The sequence below is a fragment of the Xenopus laevis genome, chromosome 2L (genome assembly GCF_017654675.1).
Source record: "Xenopus laevis strain J_2021 chromosome 2L, Xenopus_laevis_v10.1, whole genome shotgun sequence".
Taxonomy (NCBI): domain Eukaryota; kingdom Metazoa; phylum Chordata; class Amphibia; order Anura; family Pipidae; genus Xenopus; species Xenopus laevis.
The window spans coordinates 67382790-67405005 of NC_054373.1; the positions used below are offsets into that span (position 1 = coordinate 67382790).

The following is a 22216-nucleotide window of genomic DNA, read 5'->3' on the forward strand; positions in this document are numbered from 1 at the left end:
GAAAACTCAAGTTTGGGACAAACTTCAGCAATTTAAAAAATTTAGCTTCATAGAGCAAAGTGAAATTTCAAGCAGAATCTGTTTTTCCCACAATGCAGTGTTTTTTGAATTGCCTACCACAATTCCAGGCGTTCTTTGTCAAATTTAGCTCAGTTAGACATGCACTACATTGCAAATCAGTCGCAATTGCTTTGAATATTTTTGAAGTCTTCCCGGCATAATTTCTAGTGTTTGCTGTGAGAGTGCAACCTATTCTTTCACTGCAGTGATTGATACAGTGTGCTGAGGGAACCCTGGATCTGCCACCTGGTCCGGTGATTGTGGTAGATTCAGTATTCGCCTGCGGCAATAGGTGCAACAGTGGTTGACTCAGAACAGAAGGCAGGAAGGACTGAGTGGCACAGAGTGAAAATATAGGGAAGTACGAAGAGCACTTTTTGATGCAAGTACCTCTAATAAAAGTGGTTTTATGCACAACTCGCTGCTGGGAAAAGTGCACTTTGCTTACTGCATTCGCGGACATAATGAGCCCTACTGTCTTGAGGCCGAGTCATTTTATTTTATACAAAAGGATCCATAAAGGTCAGCAAATCATTTTAAAGGAACAGCAGCAGTAGAATACAATTTATATAAACTATAGTAGTGTTTCTGAGGCAAACACACCAGTTTTACAAGTGCAGGGAAACTGTACATTACTGTATATTTTACTTATTTTGATACTTTCATTTTTTTATGTTACTGTTCCTTTGATAGAGCTGCAAGACTTTTAAAAGGGTTGCTAACCTATAAATTTTATTATGGAGTAGAGAATGCTATTCTTAGACAATTTGCAACTTTGTTTTTTTTTTTATTAGTTGGGGGTTTTGACTTTTTTCGTTTTTTGTGCAGCATCTCTCCGGTTTGGAATTTCAGCAGCTATCTAGTGACTTCATACAATCTAGTTTGTCTATATGAAACTACCACATGTTTAAGGGAAACTATACCCCTATGAATGGATTGTTCCATAAATATATCACATAAAATAGACATTTTTAAACGTGATTTTTATATATATATTTTTTTTCCTAATATCTAGTGGCTAGCGTCCAATTTAACCTAGCAACCAGCCAGTGGTTTGAAAGAGAGACAGGAATCAAAGAGGGCCTAAATAGAATTATAAGTAATAAAAAGTAACAATAAAATTGTAGTCTTACAGCCCCACTGCTGGGGTCAGTGAGCCCCATTTGAAAGTTGGAAAGAATGAGAAGAGGAAGGCAAATGATTCAAAACTATAAAAGTTAAATAATGAAGACCAATTGAAAAGTTGCCAAGAAAATGCCATTCTATTACATACAGAGGTCCAATTAATATAGCATCTTACAGCAGCCCCTCCGGCATTTGCGAGAATCTACAGGTTGTCTGTCAAGGCCTGCTAGAAGTTAACCTAAAGGTGAACCACACCTTTAAGTGAGTTATAGATAGTTGGATTATGTGACTAATTTCTGTGAAAGAACCATCATCAGCTTGAAAATTGGTGTCTTAAACTTTGCAGATACACTGTAAAAATCATTAAATGCCATGATTACTGGGCCAAAGAAGCCTTGGCTTAACTTCTTATAGCTACAATGCAATTCTATAATTTATCATAATCTTACACACTATATAAGGCTAAATGTACATATTCTAAGTTTGTCTACGAACTGTGCTAGTCAAACAGTGATTTGACTGTAGAGCCTGTAAAGGTGACCATACAGAAATCTGAAGACTTGCCATTCTTAAGTCAGCTTGTCTATATATTTGGCCAAAACAACCGACTACCCCCCAGCTGATTTTCTTTCAGTAGCCCAGTATAAGTGTAGACTCCTCAATAATAACATTGGGTCCAACTAAGCTTTTGACTGATGCAGCGGAGGACCAAATCTCTGACAAATATTACCTTGTAGATTTTATACTATTATATTAATGATAATATACAATACCTCAACCCTCTTACTAGGGTTCTGGTTCGGCAAGCAGACTAATCCACACCAATAAGCGTATATTAAACTGATATATTGTAAAATAAATCAATGGATTGTTACACATAAATGATTACACTTAGACTAAACCAGTAATTACAATATTTACAGTTACAAATTATACAAGTCTACATTATGGTTACCAAAAAGGCAGGGGAATAGAGGTAAGCTTCATCATGGCTTCTCTCTGGTCTGCAGTCCTCACATGCTGACTTGTCCCAGGTTCCTATGTCGCTGCGTTTTCATCCAACAGTCGGACCAATGTAGTTGTTTACGTGCGATTCTTCTTCACTTCTGTTTTCAGTAAACCATCCGGCACGTCGTATGCGTTTAGTCGCATTGCGGCATGTCGGGTCAAAACGCATCATCTAGTCCTGCCCTAAGGGTGGACCTATCCAACTAAGGACAGTATCAGAGCCTTAACATAGAAAGTAGACATTTTACTAAATGGGGGGGGGCCTTGTATGGCTATATCTAGAATCCAGGCTTCTAGTCAGCGTAGACGTTGTACTGGGCATTTGGGGAGGGGTTTACTATCTGCAGAAACTATAATTAAGTGAATTATTTATTAGGGTACAGTTTAAAATGCATTTCAGATTTTTGGGTTTTGGGCCTGATTATGGACAAAAAATATGCAGATAAGTATTGCTTTTTCCTGCAGAATAGCCCATCTGCTATGCTTCACTAATGTGGTAAAAAAAAACAAAAAACTTTATTTTTCTTTTAAAGGGGTTATTCACCTTCAGTTATTTAGCTTTTATTCAGCAGCTCTCCAGTTTGCAATTTCAACAATCTGGTTGCTAGGGTTCAAATTACCATAGCAACCATGCACTGATTTGAATAAGAGACTGGAATATAAATAGTATAGTGCCTAGATAGATGAGTAGTTAAAAAGTAGCAATAACAATATACTTGTAGCTACAGAGTCAGACATTGTGCATTTTCTATTTAATTCCTTGAGGTAACATAAAGGGGGTGGTTCACCTTTAAAGTAACTTTTAGTATTATTGTTTGTGATTTATTTTTTAGTCTTATAGTTATTTGCCTTTTTCTTCGGACTCTTTGCAGATTTCTAATGGGCGTTGCTGACCCCTTCTAAAAAATGCTCTGTAAGGCTACAAATGTATTGTTATTGCTAATTTTTATTACTCATCTTTCTATTCAGGTCCTCGCATATTCCAGTCACTTATGCAAATCAATGCATGGTTGCTTGCTAGGGTAATTTGGACCCTAGTTACCAGATTATTTAAAATGCAAATTAAAGAGCTGCTGAATAAAAAGCTAAATAACTTAAAAACCACAAATGATAAAAAATGGAAACCAATTGTAAATTGTCTCAAAATATCACTCTCTACATCATACTGAAAGTTATCTCAGAGGTAAACAATCCCTTTAATAGAAACAGGTCTGAATTTGATTATGTAAAAGAAGAATGCCTGGAATGCACATTACACTAATCTTTTACCATACCAGGAGGAAAAACTGGTCTTTTAAAATGATTAGAAACCAAAAAGTCTGGATGGACAATGTATATTATAAGTTAAAAAAACTGTGGTGCCAGGGCCCCCCAGGAAAGTTTTTTTTAAAATTTGGTGACCTAGGCCCCCCTACAAGTTAAAAAAAAAAATAATTGGTGACCAGGGCCCCCCAATAAGTTAAAAAAAAAAAAACTTTGGTGCCAGGGCCCCCCTTACAAGTAAAAAAAAAAAAAATTGGGGCCCCAAAGAATATTTTTAAAAAAAACCATTGACACCAGCCCTCCCCCCTCCTTAGAAGTTAAAAAAAATTGGGGCCACAAAGAATACTTTTTAAAAAAAAAACATTGGTGGCAGGGACCTATAGAGTATTAAAATAATACATTGGTGGCCAGGGGATTAAAAAGAATCAAAAAAACAAACATTGGTGTTCAGTAGAATTGAACTCGTGGCTTCAGGACTTCACTTTCTCCACTGATCATGACTTTGGGTCTTTTCTCCTCTTCAGGACTTCAATTTCGGATGTTTTTGTGACTTCAGGTCTTTTAGCTGATTCAGGACTTCAATTTCGGCTGTTGTCGTGACTTTGGGTCTTTTAGCCACTTCGGGACTTCTGCTTCGGCTATTTTCGCCGATTCAGACTTCGGGTGTTCGTCACTTCCGCATTTGGGCTGTTAGGGACTTCGGAGGGGCGGCACGGCTTTGGCACTGTCACCCCCTGTGCCCCCCTGATGGCAGCCCTGGTTGTAAGTGCTAGACATGCAAAACAAAAGGGTTATGGGAGCAGAAAGTGCTGATCTACATAAAAACTCAAGTTTTACCTTTCATAGGCTGGCAGCCCCCTCCTTTGTCTCATTTTCCTGGGAAAAAAAAAAAGAGTCTCCTGATAGTCTATTGGTCTAATAGGCTGATCCTCCTCCAGCTGTGGCTATTGTATAAGAAAGAGAATAACACATATTATTAATAGCATAATAATGAGAAGTTTAGGGGGGCTGTCAAACTATAAGGTATTTAGACCACTAGGTGAAAACAGAGATATACGAAGGGCCACACCATGATTGCCTGCTGCACTTCATGCTATCTAGTTTGCTCTATATGACACTACAACTACAAGAGGTCCTCTGCACTCAACCCATTATCAATATATTTAAGACTAGGGATGTAGCGAACTGCCGATTTGGTGAACAGTTCGCGAACTTCGAACACCTGCTAAAATCGTTCGATCGAACGATCGAAGGATTTTAATCGTTCGATCGAAGGATTTTCATTCGATCGAATGCTTTTCATTGGATCGAATGCTTACAATCGTTCGAACGAATGGAAATCGTTCGTTTTTTAGCGGTCGAAGGAATTCGAATGGTCGAATGGTCGAACGATCGAACGCGAACTCAAACTGCGAACGTTCCCAAACGTTCGCGAACATTCGGCGGACGCGAACGGTCGAAGTTCGCACGAACTAGTTCGCGGGCGAACAGTTCGCTACATCCCTATTTAATACAGCGACATTTTGTGCATACTGCTACAAAAAAATGCCTTACCCTTTAAACAACACAGGGATTGTTTGTCCATATATTGCAATATATTTAAGCTGGCCAACTACGTCAAAGTCATCCCATATCTGCCCAGTCCTACGCTTAATTTTCATCTGATTCATTAAGAATTCAATTGCTTAATTATACATTTTACAAAGGGACTAAGTTTTACCTGCAACTTACTAGCTGCTTTCAAAGTAAAACTCCCAAACTTGACTGCCACATTGAGCTGGTCACTGCTCCTGTATAACTATAACAAACAAGGGAAAGTAGTGCTCACCACTATTTTTTAAAACCATTAGGCGGGGGTGCAATGAGGGTGTGACCACAAAATACATATAGTCAACTACAAGAGGTTTGTTATAGTTATACAGGAGCAGTGACCGGCTCCGTGTTGTAGCTCCCAACCTTCCCAGCTATAGTCAGGTGATCCCACTGGTGTCTAATAAAAGGGCAGCCAAGTTTGGGAGTTTTTGGGAGTCACTGACCCCATCTAAAAAACAAATGCTCTGTAAAGCTACATATTTATTGTTACTGTTACTATTTATTACTTATCTTTCTACCCAGGCCCTCTCCTATCCATATTCCAGTCTCTTATTCAAATCAATGCATGGTTGCTAAGGTCATTTAAGGGTAAGGGCACACAGGCAGATTCGGGGAGATTAGTCGCCCTGACGACAAACCCCCTCTTCTTTGGGGCGACAATCTCCCCGAACTGCCTTCCCCTACCTTCCCGCCAGCTAGAATGAAAAATCGCCATGGGCGACTAATCTCCCCGAAATTGCCCGTGTGCCCTTACCCTTAAGGTGAACAACCCTTAAATATAAGGTACTGTTATCCTGCACTGATAAAAAAAATGCATGTTTGTATTCGAAGTAGTACTGTAGTTTGCAAATGAATACTTATTCTTCAGTGCAGGCTACTGTCCCTAGCACCAGTTGCTAAAAGAGCAGAGAGCTACATTTCTCTGTTTTTAGATAGACCACTGTTGGCATACATTTGTAAGTGTAGGACAGTGTGAAGACAGCAGAGCTATGAAACAATAAGGATTAGTGATTCTGTTTATGGAAAGCACCAGGTTTTAGCTGTTTACATCATTATATTACATTATATGGGTATTAGAATTTGATACATGAGAAACAAGGATTAAGCAGGCTAGTTAAAGTGACAGACCCACCACTGGAAAAACTGTTCATCTGTAAGAGCCTTTAAGCAGCGTTAAGATTAAATTAGGATAGAAGAGAAAGGGTACTATAACGTAAACCTGTAAATTTTGGGTTTAAGCATACTGCCAGGGTTGACACATTTCTTAAAGTGCATTTATGAAAGTTGGTTTGTTATCCAGTGCTCCATAGCCTTACCGAGTAACATATTTAAACATTAAACACCCTATTTCAACAATAGGTCAATGAATATTCTTTTTTGCCTATTGTTTTAATTATCAAGTTTGCATGGTTTGTGTGTTTTGTTGCAGTAAACATTGATATAGAAAGCAAAGTCTCATTCTACTCCCTTTACTCATGAGCACAAATAGCAAAGGCTTAGGGAGGGCTTCTGAGTTGATTGGTAAAATATGTTTTGAATTTGCAAGCAGAATGTGACTTTAATTTTAGAATTTGCTCTGCTGAGCAATCTCTGATGAGATTACAAAATACAGGCAAAAATATGTTCAGCACAAGTCCTATTCATTTAGCTAATGTTAAACACCATTTTACGTTATCTATGAGAATGAAAGTAAAAACTAAGACTTGCGTGTTGGTAGAAGGAAAATTGCAACATCTCTTGCAATCACTTTCAATTTGCAGTGAGTTTTTAAGCCTTCATTCAATTAATTTCAAAATAAAAGTAATATGCATGATGTCTTAGATGCACTTGTATGTCTACTGGTTTCATTTAGTACCTGAAAGTACTTGTGGTATTTTTCTGGGTGTAACTGCAATTTTAGGATGGGCTGTGATGCTGAGAGAGGATGTAGAGTCTTTTTGTGATGGGAGTGGTGCTCCAAGCTTGAATTTCTGGTCTGAAAGAAGAAACCATCTGGTTAATTGGGCCAATAATCTTCCAAAGCTTGTTTTTTTTCAGTTAATATATAAATATATTTATTTTCCCCATTCCTTTTTTTTTTCATTTTTCTTCATTCTGGAATTGTATAGTATATTTTTACAGGAATGAACTGTTTGTGCTTATAAAGCATTATGACATATTGAGATTATAAACTAAATGCGACAAACAGTTGATTAGAATAGTCTGAGCTTTTTTTTCAGCATGATCACTTGCTTCATAAACAAGATGTAGAGTGTCTGTGCAATGTCTTGCTGTCCAAACAATCCAGTCACAAATCAACTGTACTCAATGCACTTAATCACATATGCACATTTACATTAAAGGGGTTGTCAACCTTTAAATGAACTTTTAGTATTGTATATAGAGTGATGTCCGGATACAATTTGCAGTTGGTTTTCATTTGTATTTGAGTTATTTAGCTTTTTATTCAGAAGTTCTCCAGTTTGCAATGTAAGCAATCTGGTTGCTTGGGCCCAAATTACCCTAGCCACCATGCTCACTGATTTGAACGAGAGACTGGAATATGAATAGGATAGGGCCCAAATAGAAAGATGACATAAAATGTAGAAATAACAATAAATCTGTAGCCTTACAGAGCATTTGTTTTTAGATGGGTCAGTGACTCCCATTTGAAAGCCGAAAAGAGTCAGAAGAAGAAGGCTAATAATTCAAAAACTATAAAAGATAAAAAATGAAGGCCAGTTCAAAAGTTACTTAGAATTAGCCTCTCTATAATATACTAGAAGTGAACTTAAAGGTGAACCACTCATTTAAGGGAGGCAATGTGGGATGAGCTGCCAATAACTGTATGGTTTTAAATAGATGTTAGATCTTTAATGCTTGAGAATTATGAATCCCTTGTTTAGCAGTATGACAAATATGAGTACCATTATAGTGATGACGTTTCTGGTTTCTAGGTACCCTCACGGTGGGAGAGAAGTTCTTAGCGAATCTGGAGAGAAACCAGAGGAAGCACCATGGAGAGCACAGCTGTAAGCTGGAAATTGTCCCTGTAGAAAAAATGTGGTCATAATGATACTTCTTTCTTCAGGTAACCGATGCAGAGGTTCCCTCAGGAGGTAAGTACGGTCAGAATGATGACGAGAGGGGAACTGGCAAACGCAATTGGAAGTGACTGACCAGACTAAGGTAAGTAACACTGACTCCAGTCAGAATGCAGACCGCAGTTATGTTTGGTTGTTACAGGCAAGGGAAATGGGTACAGGCATAACAACCTTGAGTTAAATTTACAGGGTGAATGAGGATACCCAACTAAATGGATGAACAGTCTTTACAGGAATACACAACTAGCAAGTTTAATTACACAGTCTTTATAGGTGTGGATTTCGCAAGGAATGTGAGCACTTCCATTAAGGGTCAAACAGAACAGACCTTGCAGGAATGAATTTGCAGAAAGGATGCAGACAAGTCAGCAGGGGTTAACAGCACAGTTTTTGCAGAGAGGTCAAGCACAGACCAACATGGGTTAATAGCACAGTCTTTGGCAGGAATAGTTTTGCAGATAAACACAGGTCAGCAAGGGTTAATAGCACAGTCTTTGAACCAGTCAGCAAACAGCACTATCAGGATCAAGAAACTCACAAGTAACAGAGGAGAGCCGAGTCCATTGCCAAGGAAATCGGTCCAAGAAACAGAGACAACGGGGAAGCGGAGAAAGCCGAAGTCTAGGAGCATGCCAAGTCAAGCCTTGAAATCCATCCAGTCGAGCAAGGTACCAAGAAGAAATTTAACCAAAGTCCAAATAAAAGAACTGAAGATCAGAAGATGCAAGATCAGAGCCGAAAATTGTGATACAAGTACTTCCTGGAACTCTAAGTATAACTGCGCAGCATACTGCGCATGCATGCCCCTTAAAAAGGCAGAGAAGGCAGACCGCAAACTCCGGAACGGAGTAGAGGTACCTTACAATAGCCATAGGTCTGATGAATCCTGAGGAAGTCATATCCACCAGTGAAATGAGTAGTTATCTGGCCCTGCTCCTGCAGAAAACTGTCCATTTGTATTTTGGACTATGCATAGATCTGCAGCTGCGTAATTTCTGTATACTGAGATTATCTGGTCTACTACTAGAGGCATATGATTGGCCAAGAAATTCTTCCATATCAATGTCTCAAATATGATTGGGTATCCACCCCTGAGAATGTACCCCATTTTTTAAAAATTTGGATTATTTGGATAAAATGGAGTCTATGGGAGATGGTCTTTCCATAATTCGAAGCTTTCTAGATTTCGGGTTTCGGAATAATGGATCCTATACCTGTACTAGCAGGTGGCTATGTGTGTCTGGACTAACCATCATTACTATTTGTAATATCCAACATTATAATTTACATTATCTCCCTGATTTGGAAAAGGTAGATATACTGATAGCATTGTGTTTAAATAGACTATCATTTGTCCATGTACTTTTTTCATCCTATACAAAAAAAGGTTGAATTCTTAATATGGATAAATGGATTATTCAAGGTTTATGCAGGGGTGTAAGTACAGAGAAAGCAGACCCTGCAGCTGCAGGGGGGCCCAGGAGGTACTGTATGTGAGTTATGAACGATTTCAATATGTCAATCTATGAACATTTTGGGGCCCATGTAATTAATTTGCTGTGCATCTAGTGACACCACTGGATTTATGCACTGTTTTCCAACTTCTGTTGAGCTGCAGTTTAGCAACACTGGGGGAAATTCCTTCTAAGCCCCCATCTGTTTGCTTATAACCGTATTAAATTAGCATTTTTCCTGTTTAAGGCCATTTAAAGGGGTTGTTCACCTTCAATGTACAAATCTTATGAAATCACTAACAATGCTCTCAATGTGTTAGAAAAACCATTTTCCATAACAAAAAGTAAAAATGCCATTGTAAAAGCTAATTTCTATACCTATTAACTCAGCCCTTCTCCTGTCTCTCTGACCAGTTTTCTGAAGTGATGGGAGTGGCCTATTTTGAACCTGACACACCAAGAACTTCCTATATGATGACATCATCATGCCCAGTCTTTGCCCTTACTTGTTTCCTATTGGATGTTGATACTGCCCTCCTCCTAGTAATTTATTGGGTGCTTGTGAACTGTAACCAGTCACATAATTTGAATGGTCATTGGTTGATTATTCAATTGTAATGGCAGAGGTTAACAGACGCAGCATATAAACAAACCTGCCTTGCAACAAACAATCACACAGCCATGCAGACAAATACTGCAGAAAAGGAAGGAGCAACATTGTTTGGCAACCTTTGGCATTAAGCATAATGTCAGTTATTTACAAAATTGCAACAAAACCAGCACTGACTTGCTTAGAAACGTATGTAACTTACAATTCTAGCAGGGACAGTAGGGCTGCCACCTCACCCTTTTAAAACCAAACACATATGAAATCCACAGGCTGCATGGCTAATTATCAACTCATTTAGATGCTGCAGACTGAACTGATTTCTGTGCAGCCATGTATCATGCATCTAAATGAATTGCTAATTAGCCATACAGGCTGTGGATTTCATATGTGTTTGGTTTTAAAAGGGTGAGGTGGCAGCCCTAAGTGACAGGCAGAGCAGTGATGAGGGCAGGTACGTTTTTTGAACATTTTGTGCGCTCTCCCGGGGGGGCGGTAATTTACCTAGGAAAACGATACCTTTTTTAAGTGTTCCACTTCTGGAACAAAATTTAGAGCTCTAAATACCAAAAAATGAAAAAGGTAAGATGAGGTAAATACACAAAATAATACATGGACCCCCCCAAAAAAAATAATAATATATTTCTGGAAAGTACAAGTGTCCTCTCCCATAGTAGCCATTATAATCCAATAATTCAAATTTTTTTAAAAATTATATCTTTTTCCGGTGTAATAATAAAACAGTAGCTTGTACTTGATCCCAACTAAGATATAATTAATCCTTATTGGAAGCAAAACCAGCCTATTGGCTTTATTTAGTGTTTACACCATTTTCTAGTACTAAGATCCAAATTACAGAAAGATCTGCTATCCGGAAGACCCCAGGTCGCAAGCATTCTGTAAAACAGATGCCATACCTGTACCTTGTACTTGATCCCAACTAAGATATAATTAATCCTTATTGGAAGCAAAACCAGCCTATTGGGTTTATTTAATGTTTACATGATTTTCTAGTAGACTTAAGGTATGAAGATCCAAATTATGGAAAGATCCATTATCCAGAAAACTCCAGGTCCCAAGCACCTTGATCCCCCCATCTGCACAGTTGAAGTCTCTGCAGCACACAGCCCACACTCCCCCTCCCTCTCACAAACTTGTAACAGTTTCTCTTCAGTACCTGAATGCTGCTCAAATTCCCCAGCACAGCCAGCACAGGAAGCAGTGGCAGATTGACAGCAGACATAGCCAATAGGAGTTAAGTTAGCTGCCAGTACAATGTGTGATGTCATATAAGGAAGAGGAAGTGAACACTGTAGTGTTTTTGGGGGTCAGTGACCCCCTCCCAGCACAGGGTCTGTGTGGAACTGAAGGATTAGTACAGGGACACTTCTGAGGTGAATATCTCTTGAACTGTACTTTTTCTGTTAACTATTTCTATGGAAAAGTTTGTTCTATTCATGTGAACTGTTAGATTTGTCAATTTGTTACAAAGGTGAACAACCCCTTTAAGGTTCGCCATACTATTCTTCTTAGATAGGAATTATAAGATAATGAAATTAATCTAGCATTAAATAAAAGTATAAGTAATTTATTGACTTTGATAAGCAGGGATAGATAGATTTATTATGTAATTTATGGTAATGTAATCCCTCTGCCGTCTGATGCATCCTTCTTTTTCAAAGATTAAAAAAAGGCTTTAATTTGGGTTACTTTTTTTTTTTTTTTTACATTTGTCAGACATCATATGATGTGAAAAACCTAATCCTGTGTGCAGCTACACCATTTTTACTCTAAGGTGACGGATATTTAATACTACTTTAAAAAAGTCAATTACCAAGAGCAAACAGTACATAGCTATTAAAGAGATAAACTATTCATAAAAGTAAACGTTGATTTCTCAAATCAGAAGCCTATCTTCATAAGCAGGTGTTGTATTCAATAATATTCTTTAGGGTGCTTGTGTGGCCAATTAAGTTCCCCCCAGTCCAGCATATTAAGTAAGCCCTCTGCTTCCCTTATTCAGTCCTTTTGAAGGAGCAAGACACTGCTGGAACTTATAGCACAAAAATTTACAGGAATTGAGTAAAACAAGCTGAAACCATTGACAGAGTAAAGTGAACAAACTAATTTAAATATCCAAACCACTTTGCCCTAAGGGCCAACAATGCACAGTAAGCACTATTCAACTGCTGCAGAGAATGAACAAGTTTAATCAAAGAGAAAGCTAGGCACAGTATATGCAAGACTCTCTTCCCAACTGTTTTCAACCATGTTGCAACAGGTTTCCTACAGCTTCTAGCAGTTCTTGTATTCTATTCCCAAAATAGAATGGTTCATTCTACAAACTCAAAATGGCCACCATCTGAAAAAAAAAAATTAAGAGTAACCTAGTTCTGTAACAAATATACCTTTGCCATTAGAGAATTTAGTTATTGAATTCAGCTGTTGATGTATATTGCTGCAGATGGAATGCTGGCCATAGGGAAATGCCTTACTGTAAATAAGTAAGATTTGAGGGGTAAAAAAATACAGAAATATTTCTGACTTGACGAGACAGTAACCCATTGGCCCGTTAGTGTCTTGTAGGCCCATTTATTATATTAAAAATATATAGCTGCCATATTTGTGACCAAATCAGGAAAACATCTGCTGTTTCGGCATGTTCAAATTAAAATGTGAATACTTGAATAAGTATTCTTGACTAAAATTTGAAGAAGTAGCCAGACAAAAATAATAATAAATAAGTAATAATAATAATAAACACTGTCATGGGAAAAATGTTTTTCAAAACGCATCAGTTAATAGTGCTGCTCCAGCAGAATTCTGCACTGATATCTGTTTCTCAAAAGAGCAAACAGATTTTTTTTATATTTCATTTTGAAATCCGACATGGGGCTAGACATAGTCAGTTTCCCAGAAGTAAATGTAGGTATACGGTTTAGTGCGCTGATTGCTGGTACGTTACTTCCTAGGTTCCTAGATGGAAAGATAAGCTATATGGTGTATTTAAACTTTTTCAGGGATAGAGAATAATACCGGATCTACTCACAAGATTAACTCTTGGTTGTGTGCTTATAGCGGGAGTCTCTACCGCATAGAGTGGGAAAACGCTGGTAATTTCATAAGCCTGAAAGTAAAAGCTTCAATATTGAGGTGTGTACCGAGCTGTGTAGAGGGAGATTGCCTTAAATCGGATCGTTCGTTGTTCCCCAGGTTACTTGCAGAAGTGCTGTTTGCCGGTTCCGAATGGTTAATGAGAGTCGCAGGCGGCATCTCTGATTCTCAGCGTGGTCCATGTTGTTGGCTGATTTATCGTGGCGGTTCTCTCTCTCTAATTTGCGCAGCGGTCCGGTCTGAGGTCACCAGGGATCACGTATTCAGCAAGACCCAGTGTTTGTTTAAAATTATTTTTTCTTAGCATACAAGCCCAGCAGGGTCAGGCCAAGGGGCAGGCAGGGTAGGCAACCACCTATGGCCCCTGTTTGTTTTTGTTTTTTAAATAATAAGATTGTTCCTACATAATTATTAAAGAAGCAAAGCATACCTTTCCACTGGAAAAAAATGTATCAAGCAACAATTAGGTCTATTTCATATTTCCAGAACTGGAGCCATTTCACAGTAAAGATATTGGACTGGAGATATACAGAGATGAAAACAGTGGTGAAGAAAAACCTTCAGTTTTAAGGGTACTTGAGAGTTGATCTAATAACAACTATAGAAGTATCACATTAAAGGAACAGTTCAGTATAAAAATAAAAACAGGGTAAATAGATATGCTGTACAAAATAAAAAATGTTTCTAATATAGTTAGTTAGCCAAAAATGTAACGTATAATGGCTGGAGTGACTGGATGTCTAACATAACAGAACAGAACACTAATTTCTGCTTTTCAGCTCTCTTGGTTTCCAGTGATTGGTTATCAGGCAGTAACCAATCGGTGACTTGAGGGGGGCACATGGGTCATAGCTGTTTGCTTTTGAATCTTAGCTATCCTATCTATTTACCCAGTTTTTATTTTTACATTCAACTGTTCCTTTACGACCTACCCTTAAATCCATATGCCTCTTCCTCCCCTGTGGATAACAAAGCACCCCAGCACATGATTAAACACCTTAGGGACCCCTAACAATAATTTTCAAATGCCAACAAACCCCCAAAACAAATACCAGGCTTATGTTCCACAGGCAGAGCAGGGCACACACAGGCAGAGTATGGCACCCACAGGGAGCATAGGGAAGGCAGAGTATGGTACACACAGGGAGCATAGGACAGGCAGAGTAGGGCACACACAGGGAGCATAGGACAGGCAGAACAGAGCAGGAGACCACTCTATGTACTACATATAGTGACACTGCTGGTATTTTTGGGATTACATGTGTGAACAATACAGGGGATAACAGTGTGAATTTGATTAAACTATGCAGTGGAGAGTTAATCTCTGTAGTGATACCTTTTAAATCTTACACATGGTAAACAGACACAGCAAGCATGTGGAGGGACACACAATGGGGGGTGGGGGTCCACATGCGGCCCACAGGCCGCCAGTTGGACAGCCCTGCCCTAGGAAATGAAGAAATACGTCTAATACAAATTATTACAGTTCAGAGTGCAAAGTACAAAAACAGATGCTATATCCAACATATTTGGATATTTGTTAGTAGAGAATAAAGATAGCTGATAAAGAAGGCTGATAATTGTTCCTTAGTGTCAATTGGCACTGCAAGCAACAATGGGATCTTAAAATTTTTTTGTAGTGATGGTAAATATGCTATTTTAATCAGCTGGACAATCTCTGTAATGAAGATTACAGTGATCAATAAACAGTGATTAAACTATTCTAAACTGTATAGATATTTCACTAACCTGTGAAATTTCTATTTTGTTTATGGCTTGTGTATTATTGGCAACTGCATGTGATAAAGTAAAATAGCTGTTGCACCTGTAGAAGGGGGACTTGTCCATCGGAAACATTAATTACTGTATACCCATTTATTATATATTGAAAAGTTGCTTTGAATTACATTTTATGGAGTTGCCCTTTGCAATGATGATATCATTGTAGAAAAGAAAAGAAAAGTGAATGCTAATAATCATGGGAAGATTTTTATACTTTAAGTTGAATAATTACCTCTGAAGCGCAGTAAAAGGGTTTGCTGTCTGATCACAATGTATTGTCCTGCTAAATGAGTCAGCACCACACCTCACTCATTTTTCTTCCCAGCCCTAAAAAAATATTGAGCCAAACACGTGAAATGGAAAGGCACACCCTACAGCCAACAAGAATCCCTACATCAGCAGATGAATGCATGGGTAGTACGAACATTAAATTACATATTAATTACTCTATAGATTCTGGGGCCCAGACTCTCATGGGAGATCAAAATACTTCCCTTGTCTGATAATTCGAGAAGACAACAATAGATCTTGCACATACAGACATGTCACTTTTAGAAAAAAGAGGTGGCGCACGATTTCTCCCAAGGTGACAAAGCACAAAAACTGCACTCGTCTTGTGTAAAACATTTGAATCCTAACCTATTTTTTTACCTGCAGTGGCAAAGCTGCAACCTTAGGGGTGCTTTGTCGGCCATCGAAAATTACTTCTTCCGTGGGAGAAAAAAATTTGAGGGGCCCATTTACTTAGCTGGAGTGAAGGATAGAGGAAAAATAGTTTGAATTTCGAATGGTCAAATATGGCTACTTCGACCATCGAATGGGCTACTTCGACTACGACCCTCGACTTCGAATCGAACGATTAGAAGTAAAAATCATTCGACCATTCGATAGTCTAAGTACTGTCTCTTTAAAAAATTCTTCGACCCCCTAGTTCGCCACCTAAAACCTACCGAGGCCAATGTTAGCCTATGGGGAAGGTCCCCATAGTCGAACGATTATTCCTTCGATCGTTCGATCGTAGGAATAGTGCAAAATCCTTCGACTTCGATATTCGTAGTCGAAGGATTTTACTTCGACGGTCGAATATCGAGGGTTAATTAACCCTCGATATTCGACCCTAGGTAAATGTGCCCCTAAATGTAGTTTTAATATTATACGTTGATTAGAACTACACCGTTTTTATATATAGCATTAAAATATTTCTCCTTCTTGCAAAGCTGACATTATGCTTTTCCCACATAGCATTTTGGGCAATAAAGTTCTAAACCGCTCTATCCCTGTGAAAGTGCTCATTTCTTAAAGCACAAGTAAATCCCCATTCAGTTGGAAATACCAATATGTTAGTGCATTAAATTGCCATTTTCCCCTTGGGCTGGCATTCCTTTGCAGCAAAAAATTTACCAGTTTGTGGAACTATCTATAGGAGATCTGCACTGCTATTTTACTTGACTTTCCTAGATTCCTTGTTACTGTACTGTGCATGCCATTAAGTTTTCCATGTCCTTTAAAGTCAATATACTCTACATATCATATAGTTCACATTTTGTGGCCGGAACATGCTCCCTGGGCTGACATAAGCTTGAATGGTGAATGTGCTTTGCAAAAGTGATGAGCAGCAGGTTTAGAGATATCATATTTAGTATGTATTGTTAAAAGAAAGTTTATTCTAAGCAGTTGTTATTTTCAAAGTGAGTAAATATCATGTCAAGCATTTGCTTGCATTTAACATTTTCTCACTCTATAGAAAGGTTACTCAACTATAGACTTACATACTTCTCATAGTCTACACCCTGGCCTCACCCATTTGAAGCATTATTGCCAAACTTACAATTAGGGTTACAAGTGTATGAAAGCGTAAATGCAAGTTGTACACTATGGAAAAGATGTATCCATAACAATTGGCAAATGCACCTTACATACTAGTACAAATGTTTGGATCAGGAGCCATTGCAATGCAGTAAATAAGGTGACTTTGGCAAATTATTCTGCCATAAAATGCTTCCTGTTGTCTGCTTCTAGGTATCATTCTACTGCAGTATATTCGCCATAACAAGAGACTGTAAATTCTATATAACTATGGTACCAGTAAAGCTAAGCTATACTATTTAAATACATTTGCTCAGATCTTTAAAAGCCATAAAGTTAAATACCACCCTAAGGCTCATCCCATTCCTAAACACAGTTATTTGGTCATCACTAGTCAAATCATCTAAAAAATTCAGAAACCAAAATTACTTCTTAGTTCTGAGGAATTTTTAGAGCCAATACACAGAAACAATTGCTTTAATGGGCAGGGCCTGGTATTATGACATAAAGCACGAAGACTGAAATCGTTTTTAAAAAATTTTTCTATTACAATATAAGTAATGCATGTTATTCTATAAATATACATCCCTGTACAACAATGATTGTTCTTAGACTCTGCCTATGTTTAAATTATATATCGGTGCGCCGATCCTCAAAGGGTCACCGCAACCCTGTGTGAACTCATAAATCAATTGTAAGAGGAGAGCACTCAAGCAGTTTCTGCTGTGAAGATTTATTCAAAGACTACATATCACACGACATGTTTCGGGCCTTCCCCTTTCTCAAGTGTACACATAAATACACAGTATAATCATTGTATAGATGACAAAATGTTACATTTCTTACACGGGGAGATTAAAGCTGCCGATATCGGTCCTTTAGACCGATTCGGCAGCTTATCTGCCCATGTGTCGGGGCTCCCGATGGGTCCTCCCGATCAATATCAGGCCAAACATTGGCCAGATATCGATCGGTCAAGTTTGATTTTTCGTATGATCCAGGACCGCAACGGCTAGTTGATACGGTCCTGCAACCCATCGGAGCCCATTTGTAGTATTGTAATCTGATCATTCGGATTCATCCGATATTACCCAGCCGTTAGTGGGCATATAGGGTTAAGATCTACTCGTTTGGCGAACTTGCCAAACGAGTGGATCTTATAGTGTATGGCCACCTTTACTAAAATAACTAATTTATGTGTCCTGCATTTCTCAAGGAATTGTCTTGCTGTGGCATCGGCTGTTTGCTATCATTAATTAAAAAAGGATTTTGCTCCATGGTCTAATAATTAGCAAGTAATTTAATTTGCTTCTAAAGAACAGACCAAAAAACTAACAGGCCATTTTTTGATATTGGTTACTACAAGTAGTGTCGGACTGGGGTGCCTGGGGCCCACCAGGAAACCTCATCTCAAGGGCCCCCGGTTCAAAATAGCACCCACAAATAAATATCAAAATTAACATTTTTTTTCAAGACTAGAATGGAAGTAACAATATTAATGTTTTCAGGGCAAAAACCATCTGTAGTGTTGCAGTTTTTATTCTTTTACAGAGCCATGTGCGTTAATATAAACCTATAAATTAACTTTTAGTATGATGTGAGAGTGATATTCTGAGACAACCTGCAATTGGCTTTCATTTTCTATTTATGGTTTTTGAGTTATTTAGCAACTCTCCCGTTTGCAATGTCAGCAATTATCCTAGCAACCATGCATTGGTTTGAATAAGAGACTGGAATATGAATAGGAGAGGCCTGACTAGAAAGATGAGTAATACAAAGTAGCAAAAACAATGCATTTGTAACCTGACAGAGCATTTATTTTTTTAGATGGGGTCAGTGACCCCCATTTGAAGGATAGAAAGTGTCAGAAGAAGAAAAATAATTTAAAAATATATAAAAAATAAATAATGAATACCAATTGAAAAGTTGCTTAGTATTACCTATTCTATATTATACTAAACCACCCCCTTTATTTCTTGGCACAGAACTTCATTTATCAGTGCTACTTTAGTCCAACTTCTCACTCAAGTACAGCCAGCAAGTCAATCACCAAGAAACTTTCCAGTTGTATTGTTTTGCTCAAAAACAATAGATTTCATTATTTGGCACTGTTGGTATTTGCCTGAGCCAGATAAGCTTTTCTTATTATTGCACATAATTTATAGGATAAAACAGAGGTTGCCACATTCAGACATTGGATTTGCGCACTCTGTGATAATTACCCTTGCAAATGTTATCTGGTTTCATCATTAGGGTAGAGGCACACAATGCTATATGGGGGAGATTAGTCGCCTGGTGACAAATCTCCTCTTCTTCGGGCGAATAATCTCCCCAAACTGCCTCCCCTGCCTTCCCACCAGCTAGAATGTAAATCGATGGTAACTTTGGAAAACTAAGCGCTCTGAGTGCCATCCCACCGGCGATTTACATTCTAGCCGTGGGAAGGCAGGGGAGGCAATTCGGGGAGATTAGTTGCCCCAAAGAAGAGGAGATTTGTCGCCAGGCGACTAATCTCCCCCAAATAGCATTGTGTGCCTCTACCCTGAATGTACAGCATTAAGTAATTTACTGCCATAGAAATTTCCCTGATATATATATTATGCACATATTTCCTCCTTTGTTGATGTTTTATTGTGTTGAATAGATTTCATTATTTTTTTTTGATCATACTAGGCCAAAACTGTTGAGTTTTTACATAGAGTGGCACTTTTGGAAATCAAAATATAGTAAAATTATAAAAAAGACAGTACCTGTGTCACTTTATGTAATGCTGCAGAAGGGAATGCATCCAGTAAAGTTTGGTTTGATGGGCCACCTGGGAATTGTGCCAAAACCAAGATCTGCACTTCTGCTCTTAGTCTCCCATTGCTCACACTCACATACTAAACAATCCACCCCCGCCTGCAGCCCTACAGTCAGAGATCTGCACTGCATATGTGGGGATGGATTAAGTCTGTTGTCTCTAGGGTTGCCATCTTTTCTGGAAAAAAATACCGGCCTTCCTATATATTTATATTTTTTCCCTATTAATAACATTGGGATCAACTATAATGAAATGTAGGATTTACGTTCAGGCTGTACTTGCTGTGCACTCATGCAGGCAGGAAGCAAGTCACACGTTAGCAGCATCAGAAAGCTGGGTCCATTTATCAAATGACAGCGATGACGCAAGATTAGAGTCCTCTGCTCGGAGAGTCCAGTTATGTAAGTTACACAGATGGCATATTTATAGTGATGGGAGCAGCGGGCTATTCCTGGTGCTCTGCTGATTTTGGTGGCAGGCCCAAACCCGCATTTTGGACTAATTTCTGGATGAACTGGCTGGTAAAAATTTATTTATTTTTATGGTGTACTGGCAAAATAACGAGAGAGGGCTTAGGGGCCCATCAAGACTGGGCCCACGGTGTTTTTTCCGGGACCCCAGCAGACCAGTCCAACCCTGACTACAAGGTAGGACTAAACTAAACTTTCCACATTGGGAGCATTACATTACATTACACGGGAGGCACATTTACAAGGATTGAAACTTCCCTAAACTTCCATAAATTTGAAATTCGACTAGTCGAAATTTATTAATAAAATCAACTTTTGTAAACTCGAACTAATTTAAACAACCTGAAAACTTGAATCAAATTGGATTCAAATTATAAAAATTAGAATCAATTTCTGTGAAAAAAATGTAATGTCAGGAAGGCTGCAAATATCACCAAATTGATCCCTAGAAGTCTCTCATTGACTTATACAGTAATTCGGCTGGTTGTAGGTGTCGAATAGTCTAATTCGAGTTCTTAAAGGGCCAGAGTATAATAAATCTCAAAATTCAAATTAGAATTAAAACTCGAATCGAGTTTGGATTATTCACAATTGAAATTTGAGAGTTTTGACCAAAAATTCGGATTTTCATATTGACTCTTAATAAATCTGCCCCTATGTGTATGGCCTTAATAACACTTTAAGTGCCTCAGATCATAGGATCTACACAATGGGGCATATTTATTATGCAGAATAATTCAGCACACATTGGCATGTTAAAAAACCTAGTAAGTTAGGTTGAAAAAAGACACACGTCCATCAAGTTTAACCTTTTAACTTTTTTAAAAGGGGGAAAAAATCACTTCCTGACTCCAAAATTGCAATTGGACTAGTCCCTGGATCAACTTGTACTATGAGCTATCTTCCATAACCCTGTATTCCCTCACTTGCCAAAAAGCCATCCAACCCCTTTTTAAAGTGGACCTGACACCCAGACACACAAATCTGCATAATAAAAGTCCATTTCAAATAAACATGAAATCCAATTTATATTTTTTATTAAAGCATTCATAGCTGTTGTAAGCTCATTTAAAAATCTCAGCTGTCAATCAAATATTGTCTGCCCCTCCTCTATGCCCTGGGCATAGAGGCAGGGCAGACAATTACTTTCACTTTCAATTTAGAACTTAGAGGTCACTGCTCTCCACACATTCCCCCGTTCTCTTCATCGTTTAATTGCGTAACCAGGGCATGGGGATGGACATCAAGTCCCCCATTCGGGTGCACAAACAAGATTCGGAGATGATGCAAGGCTTGCCTTATTAACAGTGTCCACAAAATGGCTCCTGCCTGCTTGCTATAATTATGAATTCCCAGAGTAAAGTAAGCAAGATTCAAATAATTTATATAGTGTAATTAAAGTTAATTTTGCTTGACTAATGTGATAAAATAAGATTTTTAATAATTTTTTGGATGACCCCTTTAAAGCTATCTAATGTATCAGACAGTACAACTGATTCAGGGAGAGAATTCCACATCTTCACAGCACTCACTGTAAAAAATACCTTCCGAATATTTACCTCTTTTCTTCTAAATTGAATGGGTGACCTTGTGTCAGCTGGAAAAACCTACTGGTAAAGCATTAAGAGATTATGATATGATCCCCTTTTATATTTATACATATCATATACATACCATCCCTTAAATGCCTCTTCTCCATCGTGAACATCCCCAATTTGCCCGGTCTTTCTTCATAGATTTTCCATACATTTTACCAGCTTAGTTGCCCTTCTCTGTACCCTCTCTAATACAATAATGTCCTGTTTTGGTGATGAAGACCAAAACTGTACAGTATATTCTAGATAAGGCCTTACCAGTGCTCTATACAGTGGAAGAATGACTGCTTCCTGCCGTGAATCAATGCTTTTAATACAGCTCAAGACCTTATTTTGCCCATGTTTTTTTTTTTTTTAATTTGAAATTTTTATTGATTTTCAGAAAAACATTGAAAATTTCCAGTGAAGACTGGGGAAGAAGAAAGGAGAAGGAGAAGTGCGGTGAAGCCAGAA

General features: G+C 38.2%; 1 long non-coding RNA gene across 2 annotated transcripts; it reads right to left on the reverse strand.

The window, feature by feature from the left end:
- Positions 1-4273: 4273 nt before the first annotated feature.
- On the reverse strand, positions 4274-8757 carry LOC121399954. Of its 2 annotated transcripts, none has more exons than XR_005965376.1 (3): positions 8671-8757; positions 6905-7024; positions 4274-4400 (listed from the first exon to the last, which is right to left on the reverse strand). It is a non-coding gene; the product is annotated as an uncharacterized LOC121399954 (long non-coding RNA). The 2 variants fall into 2 exon arrangements; XR_005965375.1 differs by lacking the exon at positions 8671-8757 and adding an exon at positions 7956-8348.
- Between the last annotated feature and the right edge of the window lie 13459 nt (positions 8758-22216).